At 42.3% G+C, this 14466-nt stretch overlaps 1 protein-coding gene across 7 annotated transcripts in view; it reads left to right on the top strand.

Moving 5' to 3' along the window:
* ATXN1 (ataxin 1) overlaps nucleotides 1-14466 on the top strand; it is a 399864-nt gene that overhangs the window by 249125 nt on the left and 136273 nt on the right. For all 7 annotated transcript variants that reach the window (XM_057554755.1, XM_057554756.1, XM_057554757.1 and 4 more), the window contains one exon: nucleotides 1461-1589. The gene's annotated coding sequence lies outside the window, so the exon portion shown is untranslated. The remainder of the gene's footprint in view (nucleotides 1-1460; nucleotides 1590-14466) is intronic.

Below are 14466 nucleotides of genomic sequence, written 5' to 3' on the forward strand. Positions count from 1 at the left end.
CTTTATAAACTGAATTCACTATAAAAGTCATGGTTAATTGTATTAATAGCAGACACCTTTCTCCCTTTCATCCTAATATTTTTCTCTGCATTTTAAAAAATTCTTTATTTTGAGGTCTACTTGTCAGTTTTTTGCCGGTTCCAAATCTAAGATTTGATATTATTCATTCTTGACTTTTTTTTGAGATAAGAGATCACATTTTTCCATCGAAAATATTCCTATACCCACAGTGCTAATTCTGGGATTCCCATTTTTGTTCAATGTACGCTTATGACTTTGAAAGAAAAACATGACTGGTACTTGTGGATGATTTATTTGGGAAGCAAACAAGATTCTAGCTTAGCATTTAAATTCTGTTTCTTGTCATCCCCAAAGCCACTCCTGTAAGCTTCCATACCTCAGGCATGCTCCTCAAAAGTACACAAGTCAAAATACCCTGATAATATTGGCCCAGGAAAAGTTTTTCCTGGCCCTGTCTTACAGGAGGGGAAAAAAAAATCAAGAAATCCAGGTGTGGAAAATATTAATGAGATATTGAGAGTAAACTTAATCAGGATATGAATAGGTCTTTTCTTTAAAAGCAACAAACAAACAAAAATCACCCTGTCCTTTGCCATCAGGGCTTCAATGTGCCACTTCGGTGGGTGGAAGTGGCAAATGGCCAAGTGGAAAATTTCACAGCCCTGCAAATGTCCAGTGCACTCAACACTGCAGAACAGCAATCCAAGGGAAGGGTGCGGACCAAATCATCATGTTCCTACACATGCCTCTCTCACCAGTTTTCATCTCCTCTGCCTCTTCACTTCCTGATCCAGGCCTTTACTTTTCTTCTCCCTGAGATTCTAGATGCCTCTGTTTCCATCCTCTGCTTCCCTTGGCCCCTCGGTGGAAGAAGAAACATTTGGACCTTTGGGTGCCCCAGGGATGGTTGATTATGGGTGCCTTGCCAAAGCTGGCTTTTATATTCTGGCTCCAAGCTCAGTAACAGGCTTCTGACTACTAATAATCCTTTGTGTCTACGTGGCGCTTTTCTTCTCGGGAACTGTGAGTGCTTTGCCAGAGTGATCTTACTGGTCTTCCCAGCCACCCAGTGAGGTATGAAAATGGCAGAAGGTGATAGCCCTAGCTCCCTCCTTTTTGCAAGAGAGTAAACTCAAGTAGCTTATTTTGAGGCTGTGTTGCAAGTGTGCATCTCAGCTGGGATTGCATCTGAAGTCTCCCAGAATTGGCTTCACCTTGGGGTGGGGATGGGGGTGGGGGAGAGGCTTCGTCGCACCGTGCTGTCTCCTGGGACAAGAGCAAAAATACTGCATTTCCTTTTTAAGCAAAGCGTGCTGGAGAATGGTCTTTGGTGAATTATCCATCAGTCTAATTGATCGTGAACTTCATTTGTTGAGATAACAAGGGATTTGACGATGCATTCACCTTTCTCTTTTTCTTTTGTTCTGTTCCTATGCTAGGTACTTCTCCCTTCCCTGTGAAAGGAAGAAAGAACACGCCTGGGCCCAGGAGCGCTCCAGCTTCTTGTGGGAAGTCTCCATGGTGAAGGACAGGTTGGGGCTACCTGTGAACCGTGCACGGTGAATGTTGTAAGTTAACAAGATTTGCTTCTGCAGCGACTTGCCTTGTAACGATTTGTGAATCATTGGATCCAGGAGCCAGGGTGCTGAAGTGGTATTAGCATTAGCTCTAGGTGATCCTCCAATTAATTTCTTTTTTTTTTTTTTTTTTTTTTTAAGGGGGGGAGGTTCTGTTTTTATGTGCCATGAACTTGACTTTCTTCAGCTTCTTTGGGGCACTGCTCATTATCCTCTTATGGATCAAGTGTGGAAGACAGTGACTCTTTCAGTGTAGGAGCGCCCTTTCTCCTGGTGCAGTTAAATAGTATCAAGTTCAGAGCAGCCTCTTTAAACTGGGCTCTGGCAGTTCTTTTAGGTTGGTGGGTAGGGGGTAAACTCTTCCAGGCTAAGGTTTCCCAACCAGGATTTGCACCCTGCAATTATTTTATTTATGTGAAGTTTTTGATTGGAATGAAATGTTTTTCTGGCTTTCAAAAATCTGAGGTATGCAAGTACAGTCAGCTGTTCGGTGCTTCTCTTGCTTAAAATTGGCTGATTTATTGCTTTTTATCAGGCTACTGGGTTGGGATTTTGAGATTAGTAGTTTTTGTGTGTCAGCTGCTGGTCACCTTTCATGAGGAGGTTTAGGATCCAGTAATTGAAGAGAAGGCACACTATAGGCTTCGAGAAGCTTATCCAGCACAAAACTTACAGGTTTGCCCAGCTCTGCTGCTTTCTGGAAGTTTTACCTCATTGCTAGACTGTGTCATAAAAGAAAAAAAGTTTAGAAGAGTTTTGACCAGGAAAGAGTAAAACTACAGGAAACCCAGGCTGGCCTATGAACATATTACCTTCAAATTTTAGAAAATGAAGCGCCAACTTCGACTTGGTTTTTGTGTGTGTGTGTGTGTGTAAATATGTATTTTATATATAGAATATATATATAGACACAATATATATTTATTTGTGTGTATATGTATTATTATATATGCAAATATGTATTTATATATATACATAATATGTATACATATATGTACGTATATGTGTGTGTGTATATATATATATAAATAACTTTATATCAAGTTTTCAGCTTCTTAATAATTTGGTCAAGAAACTTTTCCAGGCATATATTACCATATTTTTCAGTTGTGTGAGTTATTTTGAATGAGCAAAATGCAATAATATGAGGGCATATATCAGGGAGAAAAAGCATTGAAAAGAAAGATTTCCACCGAGTTTTTATTTCTTGGTTTTCTAAAAATTTGTATTAAATACACATATTTCTCCATACTTCCTGAGGGTTAAATAGTCATATTAAAATAACCTTATTGAACTCAAAATCTCCCAGTGCCTCAGAGTAAATGGATGATGGGAGATGCTAGTTTTTTCATGTGCTTTCATTTTGTACATATGATCACATTGGTTCTGGTAGAAAGTATACAGCTCCTGGAATTATTGACCTAAATTCTATTCCTGGTCCTGTGGTCAAGGTCAAGTAAGTCTGCAACCTTGGGCAAGTCACTGACCCCCATGAAGTGTTGGTTTATGAGTCTGTATATTGCTCTGTGCTACTTGTTTATTGATGTTGCCATCTTGGTGTGGGCTCCCCAGAAGGAGCAGAGCCTTTTGTAACACACTTTAATCTTACTAAAAAAAATCTCATATTCTAAAGGTTGCTACCACTATTAAGGAATAATTTGGGGGTCCTCTTGGATCTGGGTGCTACAGTAGCAGTGTGCTTTTCTTGAAAGTATTTTCCCAGTCAGGCAGCTGGTAGAATGCACTTCTGGTAATGTTTTTTAAAGCATTTTTATCCTAGGAAACAAGTGTCTTATGGAAAAGTGCTTTAGGTTTCAGGTTACATTTAAAAGAACACTGCAGTTACTATAATCAAGATAGCTTTTGTTTCGAATTTGGTGGTGTTTTTTTTCTTTAAACCATAGCTTTGAACTGCTCATGTGATAACCCTGTCAGATCTCAAACATGAAGTGAGGTTTTCAAAGACGTTCCAAAGTGTAAACCTTAAGATGCCACATGGCCAACTTGGAGTCATTTTAAAATCCTTCTTTAAATGGAGCGGGTTGAGAGAGAGGAAAATTTTTCAAAGGATGTGTGCTTGCACGTAGATGGGGTATGATAGTGGGTAGAAGAACATTTGAGTAATAATCATGGCAGCCATTGGAATTAGTGGTGTCCATCCTCAGCAGCCCTTGCAGACTGTGCCCCAGACTCACTACCTGTGTAGTTCTCCTCTGCTTGTGCCCATTAACCATCTTTCAAATCTGCCACCATCTTTCTAGCAGATGGACTTTGCTCCTCAAAGTGTCTCAGATTGGCTCTAAGGTGCAGTATCTTATACAGAGAGGAGTGGCAAGAAGACTGACCTAGGAGTCGGGAGACCTGGGTTTTACCCATGATGCTGCAGTTGCCTGTATAACCTGGGGACCCCTAAAACCCTGGGGACCCATTTTATCCTGAGTAACATGAGAAAGTTGAGTTTAGTGAGCTCTGGTGATTCTTCGGAGTGTCTAACATTGCGTCAAGTATCAGCCTAGATGAGGCAGACTGGACCTTCGTTTTCCCGTTTGGCTTCTAAGGGTCAGTGATTTGGTACAACTTCAATTTACAAGTGCTTTTAAAACATTGAGCACAGTCTTGTGGTTAAAAAAAAAAGGGGGGGGGCTTCCCTGGTGGCGCAGTGGTTGAGAATCTGCCTGCTAATGCAGGGGACATGGGTTCGAGCCCTGGTCTGGGAAGATCCCACATGTTGCGGAGCAGCTAGGCCCGTGAGCCACAATTACTGAGCCTGCGCGTCTGGAGCCTGTGCTCCGCAACAAGAGAGGCCGCGATAGTGAGAGGCCCGCGCACCGCGATGAAGAGTGGCCCCCACTTGCCACAACTAGAGAAAGCCCTCGCACAGAAACGAAGACCCAACACAGCCAAAAATAAATAAATAAATTAATTAATTAATTAATTAAAAAAAAAAAGAATTATTATGTCTGTCACCATCCCACTACCCTTTCCAGAGGACCCTCCCAGGGACCATGTGACAATTGAAAGGTGTTTGAGTGCTTTCTGAGAATAGAGTTTTAGTCACTTAAATTTAGGATCCATACTCATTGGTCTTCTTGAAAATTAAATATGAACCACTTTTGAAATTTAACTTTTTAAAATAGTCCACCTCTGTACTCAAATATTAGTATATAGGTAAGGAGGCAGTGATCTGTAATTCTTTCCTAAGCTTCTCTTAAGCTTCCTTAAGTAGGTCTTCTCCATGTTGCCTCTTTAAAGCAGCCTTCCCTGGCCTATATAAAATAGCACCACCCCATCCCTCTCATCCTCTAGCCTACTTTATTTTTCTTTTAAGCACCTTACATATTATACATGCATTTGTTAATCATCCGTCTCCTCAGTTAGACTGTAAGCTCCATGAAAGCAGGGATAACATCATCATCATCATCATTATTCCTGGTGAATCCACAACACCTAAAATGCTGTTTGTCCTGTGGTGGGCATTCAGTAAATATTTGTTGAGCAACTAAGAGCAGAATAAACATATGCCAGGGCTTCTCACGTGTGAGCCTAAGCCATTGAGAAAAGGACCATAAACATGGTTCTGATGAGAACTGCTTCAATCTGATAGTAGTTTGGTCAGGTAGAGGGAGGCGTGGAGAGACTAGTTCATTGTATTTTCCTTAGAAGTAGATGTTAAATGTTTATGATGTGTATAAGTCAATGTGGGAAAGGAAACCGTTGGTTTAAAAAAAAAAAAAAAGGGCTTTATAGAACTATCAATAGAGTTTGGGGATTTTCTGATGCTTGAATTCTACACTGTGTGTATTTCCTCTCCTTTTCCATTTGAGTGGTTTGCTGTGTGGGTTGTTTGTGAGCGGCCTGCCCTGGCATTCTGTGAAGGGTCGGGGTGTTGCCTTATAATCCTATCACTTTATCACTGTTCATGTTTACATCTATTTTCAAAGTGGCAGATGGACTTGGAGTGCCAAGGCTACCTAGAAACTCACTGTTTACTGAATAGCATCATTTTCATTTTCTTTTCTTTTTGGTTGATGCACACTTTGGAATAAAAAACAGTGCACCGGTACAGACTGAGTGCGTTGAGTGTTTTTCTGGTATGCAGGGAGAAGTTGACAAACACTTCCTTAGGGAGGCGTCATCCTGTGTGGCTTTTGAGAATCACAGGGATCAAGGTTTCTTGAATTTTCTGTGTTTATTGACCCCTTTTCAGAGTAACTGCTCTGAGAGCAGGAGTTACATTATTCCTATGAAGAAATGGAAAGACTCAAATAAACACCTCTGTGCCTATTTAGACAGCATTATGCTGCCTGTATAAGCTTTGAAAAATGGGAGCTGAATTTCTAGTCTCCAGAGTGAGAGAATTACACACACATACTCTAATCAGAGCGATTTGGGAATTTCCCTATGTGTCTGTCAATTTGTACCTTTTAGGTTTGCCATCTGTGATACCAAATTTTTTTTATGATCTCTAGCGCTGTCATAGAAAAAAAAACTGAAGTAGATAAGGGGATCAGAGGGAATGGGGGAGATTTTACTATTAGATAAATGAGGGGGGGGAAGTCTCATTTTTTTTAATCCTTGCTTGTAATGGCCCTGTCAATGGGCCTGCGTGTTATAAAGGCAGAGAGGCTCTCATATTTCATGCAAGTACTCTGGGTGTTCTTCGTGTAACCTCGAGTCTTCTGGAATTTTCTCTTTCACCCATGTCTTTCCCTTTCCCAGACTTCCTCCAGTTGCTTCTTACCGACGGCATCACTCATTCCTGGCCACTGCTGCCTTGCGGTTGGGTGGGGGGCCTTGCATGAGCTGCCACTTCTGAGAGTTGATGTCAGCCCTACTTCCTGAGCCTGGGCAGAGGGCAGCCCGTCGCAGGCACCCCCATTCCCCTCGCGTCATCTTCCCCTCGTGCTCAGCCTACTCCCCTCGGCGTCTCGGAGGGGAAGAGGGACATACTTGGAACCCTCAGAAGTTGTGGAAGGACAAATGTTCTTGTATCTTCTACAATATCCGTGTCCTGTGGGGGATGAGAAGGCGTCTACAGCCTTGTCAGACTGCTTTCTAACTGAGTAGTTGCTGTTACGTAAAAAGGTTTTATGTTCTATTTAAGTTTCGAATTCACTGAATGAATCCTGTGTATGAAAAGGTGGTTGCGTGCCAAGGTGTGCTCAGGTCTGTTAGGGATGCAGGGATGGGTAGCCTGCATTCACTGCTCGCTGGGATTTTCCTCTCTCCAGTCACTTTGGGAGGGGCAGAGTCGGGTGCTCCGAAAGGGGTGATGAGTAAGATTCTTCAGATTTGGGCTTTCAGGGAAGGAAGGCTTCACAGAGTGCTGAGCGTCTGAATTAGGCCTCGAAACAGAGGCTGGGTTTCAATGCCGTGTGTGTGTGTGTGTGTGTGTGTGTGTGTGTGTGTGTGTGTGTGTGTGTGTGTGTGTGTGTGTGTGTGTTGAGAAGGCGAGGGAGGGAGGGAGGGAGAGATGATAAACCTAGTCTTTTCTTTAACTGCTCCTTCATCTGGGCAGATGAGACCTCAGAGCCAGAAATGTCTTTCCATCAGGAATGATGTACCATGACCACTGACAAAGACATAGGGTGGGGACTTGGAGGACGTGGGGACCATTCTTCTTTAGGGTCATTTTATATAAATATTTATAGGCAAAAGCTGAAGCAAGAACTTGGGCCACTTAAAGAAATGGTGCCTCCCCGACCCATGTAAAATGTAGTGTTTTCAGCTGAGCTTCTCACAGAAACCACACCCGAAACTAAAAATGTATTGCTCAAGTGGTGTGTCTTTGAAGCGCTTGCTGTGGAAGCATCGGTATACACAGAAAGAAGGAAGGGCAAGGATGACTGGGAGGGAGTGGTGCCCTGGAAGGGGAATCTTAAGCCACGGAAAATTCTTCCAGACAGAGATCAGAGATTGATCAGCTCTACCATCTTTGTTATAAGTATAAATGAATATGACTGTATAGAAATGACTGATGTAAGTCTTTTCTCTCCAAGTGTATCATATCATAGTATTTAAATTATTTTCATTGTTCCTCTAAAAGATTGTTGTTTCTCCTTTGCTTTCTTAGAGAAAAAGTAAGGCACAGATAGGAACTAAGTGACATTTTGTCATAAAGCCAAAACAAAATCCGATGGTTCTTATCAGCAAATAAATTGTTCTTTGGGACTAATATATAAAGAGAAACAGATAATTTCATTCTTTTAATTTCCCACGTTTTCACTTTTGTAAAATAATCATTTTTTAAGACCAGAAAATCAATTAACCCCTCCTTCCCTCAACATATATTCACATTAAATTTCCAGTGCTTACTATGTAATAAATTCCGGGAGGGGGACTCTTAGATTGAAAGAATTAACCCATCTTCTCTATGTCCTGAGGATTATGTTAACCTTTTGCAGACACCTGAATAAGAATGTTACATGATTCAAAAAAGTCATTTTCTACAAGCATAAAATGCTTTTTAGGTGAGATAGGTTTCAAACAGCTAATTTTACTATGTTGGGGGATTTTAGTGTTTTCAGTGTCAGTTTTCTTTTTTTTTTTTAAATAAATCTATTTATTTATTTTTGGCTGTGTTGGGTCTTCGTTGCTGTGCACGGGCTTTCTCTAGTTGCGGCGAGAGGGGGTACCCTTAGTTGTGGTGAGCGGGCTTCTCATTGCAGTGGCTTCTCGTTGCGGAGCACGGGCTCTAGGCGCGCGGGCTTCAGTAGTTGTGGCTCGCGGGCTCTAGAGCACAGGCTCAGTAGTTGTGGTGCGTGGGCTTAGTTGCATCACAGCATGTGGGATCTTCCCGGACCAGGGCTCGAACCCGTGTCCCCTGCATTGGCAGGCAGGTTCTTAACCACTGCGCCACCAGGGAAGTCCAATGTCAGTTTTCTATTTGTGCTTATGTTCTGAAACAACTTCCTTAAGTAGAATCCCCCAAAGTGGAAATATTAATGGGATACAAATGGCAAAACCTCCTTCAGAATCTTTTTGTTTCCAAAACTCAAGTTCCTGTCATGCTTTTTGGACTCTTTGCCATCTTCTTCCACCTGTAAATCTTACTTCTTTCCCAATACCCTTTGTCACACACGTCTTGTGACCATCTCCCTTCTGGCCACGACTGTCTAGCACTAGGACTTGTCCACAGGGCAACAGAATTTGCTGCTTGGGACCCCTGCACGGCTACTGGGCTGTGCTACATCTTTCATTCTGTACATCAGCCATCCTTACAGACATTGGGACATCGATGTTTTATGTATCTGGAAATGAAAATGCTCTTGCTAAAATTGTTTTCTAAAAATTTCCATTAGGTTGTTCTTCATTTCATTTTTCTTTCTTTTTTTCCTGCAGTCTTTGCAGCTTGCATAGAACTGAAAAATTGTAATTTCTCCAGGGCTAAAATCCAAGACTTTGATAGGCAGTCTTCATGTCTGGGTCTCCTACAAGTTGCTATCCACTATAAGCATTGTAAACCTTACCCTGCAGAACAAAGAGAACTGGACACAAAGATTGTTCCCTTCTCCTACCATGGCAAGCCCTAGTTTCTCAGTGTCTTTTGTCTTTTCTTCCTTGTTCTCCAAGAAGAGGGAGTATGAGATTAGGATGCAGTTGTTCAGAACAGGGACAGCTATTGCCTGTGCAAACAGATTTTTTTCCCTTCCCTTTCTTTGGCAACCTCAGTTGTTCTACCTGTTTCCGGCTCTCCTGCTTCTGCTATGAACAACCTTCCTCCCCCCACTTTCAGGAGACTAAGAAATATATAAATGTCAATTGGTTCCTGCATATCTACAGGCTCACATAATTCAGAATAGTCATTCAGCCTGTATCTTCAGTGAGTTTTTTGCCCCTTCTCTGTCACCACCACATCAAGTACAAGTGCAGATTAAAGGATAGTATGTCAAGGTGAGAGCTATCCGCTGGGTAATGTTAGTCTGTCATTCCCTTAGCGGAGCAGATTAGCTGCCAATTGGTATCTTGTTGCTGTCATCAGAATTTACAATCCAGGTTGCCCACTCTGCTGGCGATCTATTTCTGAGCCCCAGCAATGATGCCCGTTGTCCTAGCAACCTGCTGGCTGGCACTTCCCTAAAGGCAAGCAGAGGAATGGCAGTGGAAGCGGGAGGTCTCCAGAGGGTCAGAAGGGGGGAGGTGGCAGTCACCTTGCTCAAAGAGGATTTTCCATTTCCTTCATCTGGGCAGGCCTCCAGGAAGAGTATGTCAGTATCATGGGAGTGTCACTTACTAAGGATCGTGGATCACATGGTCTTTCTGGTGCAGATAGCATCCCATGGAGAATAACAAACTGATTAATGGATAGTCCAGGCAGAATGTGGGGACTGCCGGGCCAGGATGTTAGGTGATCTCAGAACATTAGATGGTATCAGTTTTTCTTGTGAATTGGGTTAATGTTCCCGTTGCTTATCAGCACTGGTGTTCAGAGTTGGGGACATGGGTAGATATTTGGGAGGAATCAGAGGTTAAGGGAGGAGGATAAAGGGAAACACCACAGTCAATCTTGGCTCCTTTTCCTGTTGACAGGTGTGGCCTGAAAGCAGTTGAGTGTAACTAGAGTTCTTTGACTGGGCTCTAGTGATTATCGGTGTTCGCAGCATTGCAAAGGAACCCCCCTTGTCCTCTTCTCTTTAATTACTCTCCTCTGCCGTTGATGTCAAATTGAATTGGCATTAAATGACTTTTTCCCCCTCTTCTTATTTGGATCCAAAAGAACACAGAAGCCTTCTATCTTAAAGCCCCTTAGTTGGCATTGCCTAGATTAAGTCTAAAATTGGGCAGTCAACTGACCATGGATATCTTGGGGACTTAACTCCATAGCCATTTCATCAGAGAAGCCCCTAGCCAGTGCCTTTGGCTGACATTTTTTCCTAGGGAGTGCGTCTGTCTCACTTGGCATGGAGATGTCAGGACATTTTTCACAAAAGGTGCTGGGGAGCCAGGGAGTCTGGTGAAAGGGATGTCCCCAGAACATTTGAAGCCCACCAGTGACACAAAATATCATCAGTACCTTTCATTGCTAAAAGAATTTTTGTATTTGCAGAGACCTTTTAGTATTTGCTCCGCAGAATGACCAGACTTAGCTGAGATAACAGCATGTACCTGTGTCTTCAGGATGGGGAAGCCAGTTAGGGTGTAACCGAGCATTTCTAGTACATTCTGTATACTCAAGCAGCGGTGTGCACTCCTATCTAGTACATTTTATATACTCAGCATATATTAATGCCCCCTTTCATACCTAGAATAAGGATAGATAATATCTGGAACTGGAACTAAGAGAAATAATACTTGGACAAAAAAAGAAACTCCAAGGGAGTTGTTTGTACTTTCAGAGCATCCTGTGTTTCCAAGATGTTTCTTAAATAAATCAGTTCTGTTTGACAAGCATGTGGTATGCCCAACAGGTCATTATGTTAAGTCGTTGAAATGGTTTAAACTGTGGAAGACATTGTGTGTTTCTAGAACGATAAATATCTCTTAGGTACATTTTGATATGGTGGAGAAGCAGAGTTGGTTTTTTTTTTAAAGGATCATTATGTAACTCTTAATTCAATATTTAATGCTAAGTATTCATTGTTCTTCATGGTACACAGGCAAGGAAATCAATTCTCTCATATTGATATGAATAATAGATACAGACTGTGAATTACATTAAAGTTGGAAGACTAAAGTCCTTCTCTAGGTTGGTTGCTTTTTTAAAAGAAATCTGGTAAAGCAGATGATAGCCCAGTTAGGACTCATGAGCTTCATGCTTCATACTGTTTTTTTCCACAACCTGTCTAGATATACAGTAATTGGAAGCACATCTAGAAGAGAAAGAACTTGTTCTCTCTCCCCGTTGAATTTGTTGTTGTCAGTCACAGAGGTAGGTGTGAATCTAAACATTAACACCTAAGGAGACAATAGGGGTTCCTTGGGCTTGGTCCAGGAGCCAGAAGCATCGACTAAGGATGGACGCCTGGGTTTTCTTCTCCTTCCCACCACTCTGAGACCATGGGCAAGCTACTTTCTTTCTCAGTGCCTCTATTTCCATGTCTTCCAAAGGAAGGTAGTTCTTACTTCCATTTGACAGCATGAGATTTAAAGGTATTCGTCCAAATAAGGGCTTTTGGACACATCTGTGGGTTCAGATCCTAGACCTGCCACTCATTAGTTGTGTGTCCTTGGGGAAATTGCCCCCCTTCTCTGAGTCTTATTTGCCTCATCTGTAAAATGGGGCTGGTCATACCTATGCTGCAGGATTGTTGAGAGAATTAAATGAGATAATGTGAGTTAAAATTTTTTTTTTTCACACACACACACTTTATTTTATTTTTACAAGAGATAAAATAGACTGACACCAAGCACTCTAAATGGATGACCACAACAAAAGCAACAATGATTGCAATTACCAAACAATGTGAGTTAAATTTTAGCCCAGGGATTGCTCCCTAGTCACCGTGGCAGCTATAATGCTGTTAGGATAATAAATTTCACAAAACAAAATTTATCGTGATGTGTTGCTGAAATGAACAGGTGAACAGTTGCCACTCGCTAGTCTCTTTGTTGTAGAGATGTTTCCTCTGTAATAGGAATTGTCATTAGCTGTCAGTGTCATTGCATCGCCAGCGAAGTCAGTTATGTATTGTCAAAGTCTTCTGCTTCTTTGACATATATGGTAGAGTAATTATGATGGTGAAGGTGGGAGCATTTGTCAGAATTATCCATGTGCATACTCTGAGGGGCCTTGGAATTTTAGGTGAATTTTTTTGTATTAGTCAAACTGAAAGGTACAGTGAGTTTGCAAGATACAGTCGTCTCATCTATAAAAAGAGTAGGGAGATTCCCAAAGGCTATTGATGAGTGGAACTCTTAAAAAAAAGAAAAACTATAATATTTTGATGTAGTTACCATGTCTAGGTGGTGATAAGTGAAAGTAACCTGGTCTAATTCTTTGAAATTAAAGATAGAAAAAACCAGAAGGTAGAGGTATACATTCCTGTGTCTTCTTTCAGCAAGTATTTACCAGGTGTGTGCACTAGGGAAGGCATCCACAACAGCTAAAAAGAGCTTCCAGTCACTGGGAAAAGAGATGAGAAAATAGGCAACTCCTTTACACTGTGGCTAGGGCTCTTTTAGTGGTACCCAGAGGATGCCATGGATGGAAACCAGTGTGGCATCTTCTGGGGTCAGAGAACTCTTCATTCCCAGACCTGAAGGACCGACAGGTGTTAACCTGGAAACAAAGTGGGTGTATCAGTTGGCATATATATGTAACAAGCCACCCCAATGTTTAGTGGCTTTAAAACAACAAGCATGTATTATTTCTTATGATTCTGTGAGTCAGCTGGGCTATTCTAGGCTAGGCAGCTTGCCTGTGACTGGTTGGTCCTTGATGGCTTCACTCGTATGTCCAGCTGTAAGGCTGGTTGGGAGAGGGGAGCTTCCAGCTGGTCCCTGCTCCACGTGGTCTCTCATCCTCCAGGAGGCTAGTCTGAGCTTTCATATTGCGACCTCAGGGATCCCGGGAGCGGCAAGAGAGGATAAACTCCAGCACACAAGTGCTTTTTAACCTCTCCTTGCAACATCTTTGCTAATTTCCCTGTGGCTAAAGCAAGTCACCCAATAAGTCCAGATTCAAGGGATGGGGGAAATGCCAGCTTTAGTTGGTCACATGATGGACAGCGTGTGCCAAGCTCATAGAGGAGAGAGAACATGACATGTTGGAAAAGTGCAAATAGTCCAGAGCTGCTAGAGCAGAGCAGGTGAGAAGTGTCAAGGGAGGGGCCAGATCACCAAGTGTCTTTTCAGAAAGCTCTGCGGAGGAGTTTGCAGTGTATCTTGAAGTCAGGAGAGAGTCCTTGAAAGATTTTAAGCAGGATGTTGACATCAATTCGTTATGTAAAAACTCGGTTAATGGCAAAAGCCTAAAAGCATTTGTAAGCCTAGGCAATTCAGGAAAGTTTCCAAAGAGACGTCCCAGGGATCATTGGAGAAAACAGAAACACTACAACTGAGAGGTGGTTCCAGGTTGACATGGGCTTTCTAAACAGTGGAACCAGAAAAGAGGATGGTGAGCGTCCAAGGAAAGGCAGAGGCGCTCAGGTCGTGCGCAGTGTCTACGTGAAGTCTGCCGGGAGGGCTCAGAACACGTTAAGGGAGTCAGACCTTGCAGGCAACGTTTATTGCATCACTTCCTGGTGGGGTCCTGCCTGCTCCTGTGTACTGGGCTTTCTGAACAAATACCTACTGATGGGCTGATTGAAAGACCCATAAAGATAGTGTCTTTGGCTGATAGGTAATATTACAACACCACCCCAGCTGAAGACTCTTCTTTGCAACAGGTTTCCCTGTGACACCTCAAAATAGGCAGTGTGTTCCAGGGACCCTCAGACCCTCTAAAAAAAATCCTTCTTTACCCTCGGATGGGATCAGGGCTCACTCGTTAATTTCAAGAAGTGATCTTTTAACTGTGCTATTAAGTGTCACTCTTTAAAAATACTAAAATAGAAATGACTGTTTCATTTCACTAAATTCAGCTCACCGAGACTGAGAACTTGTGGTTTTCACCGGTCCGTTTGGGACCCAGTTTGTTGTCACCGAAACTGCACGATATTGAGTGGGAGTTGGCAGGGTCCTGTTCAGGCTTTGGGGTTGTAACTCCGACGTGCTAAGTGCTATCTTTTATAGATTAAAAAAAATGGGGGCAGGGGACACCTAAATGTGCATTAAGCAGATAATAATTTGCCTTGTTTTCTTTATAATTTTCCAGCAAAAAATAGGAAGTACAGAAGAGTGTAGATAGGGCGGTGCAGGCTCCTGGGGTGGCTCTTTGCTTTGAGGGACACCTTCCCCGACCGTGAAATTGACAGCAAGTAAAAAATCA

This window comes from Balaenoptera acutorostrata, chromosome 10, assembly GCF_949987535.1.
Source record: "Balaenoptera acutorostrata chromosome 10, mBalAcu1.1, whole genome shotgun sequence".
NCBI lineage: Eukaryota > Metazoa > Chordata > Mammalia > Artiodactyla > Balaenopteridae > Balaenoptera > Balaenoptera acutorostrata.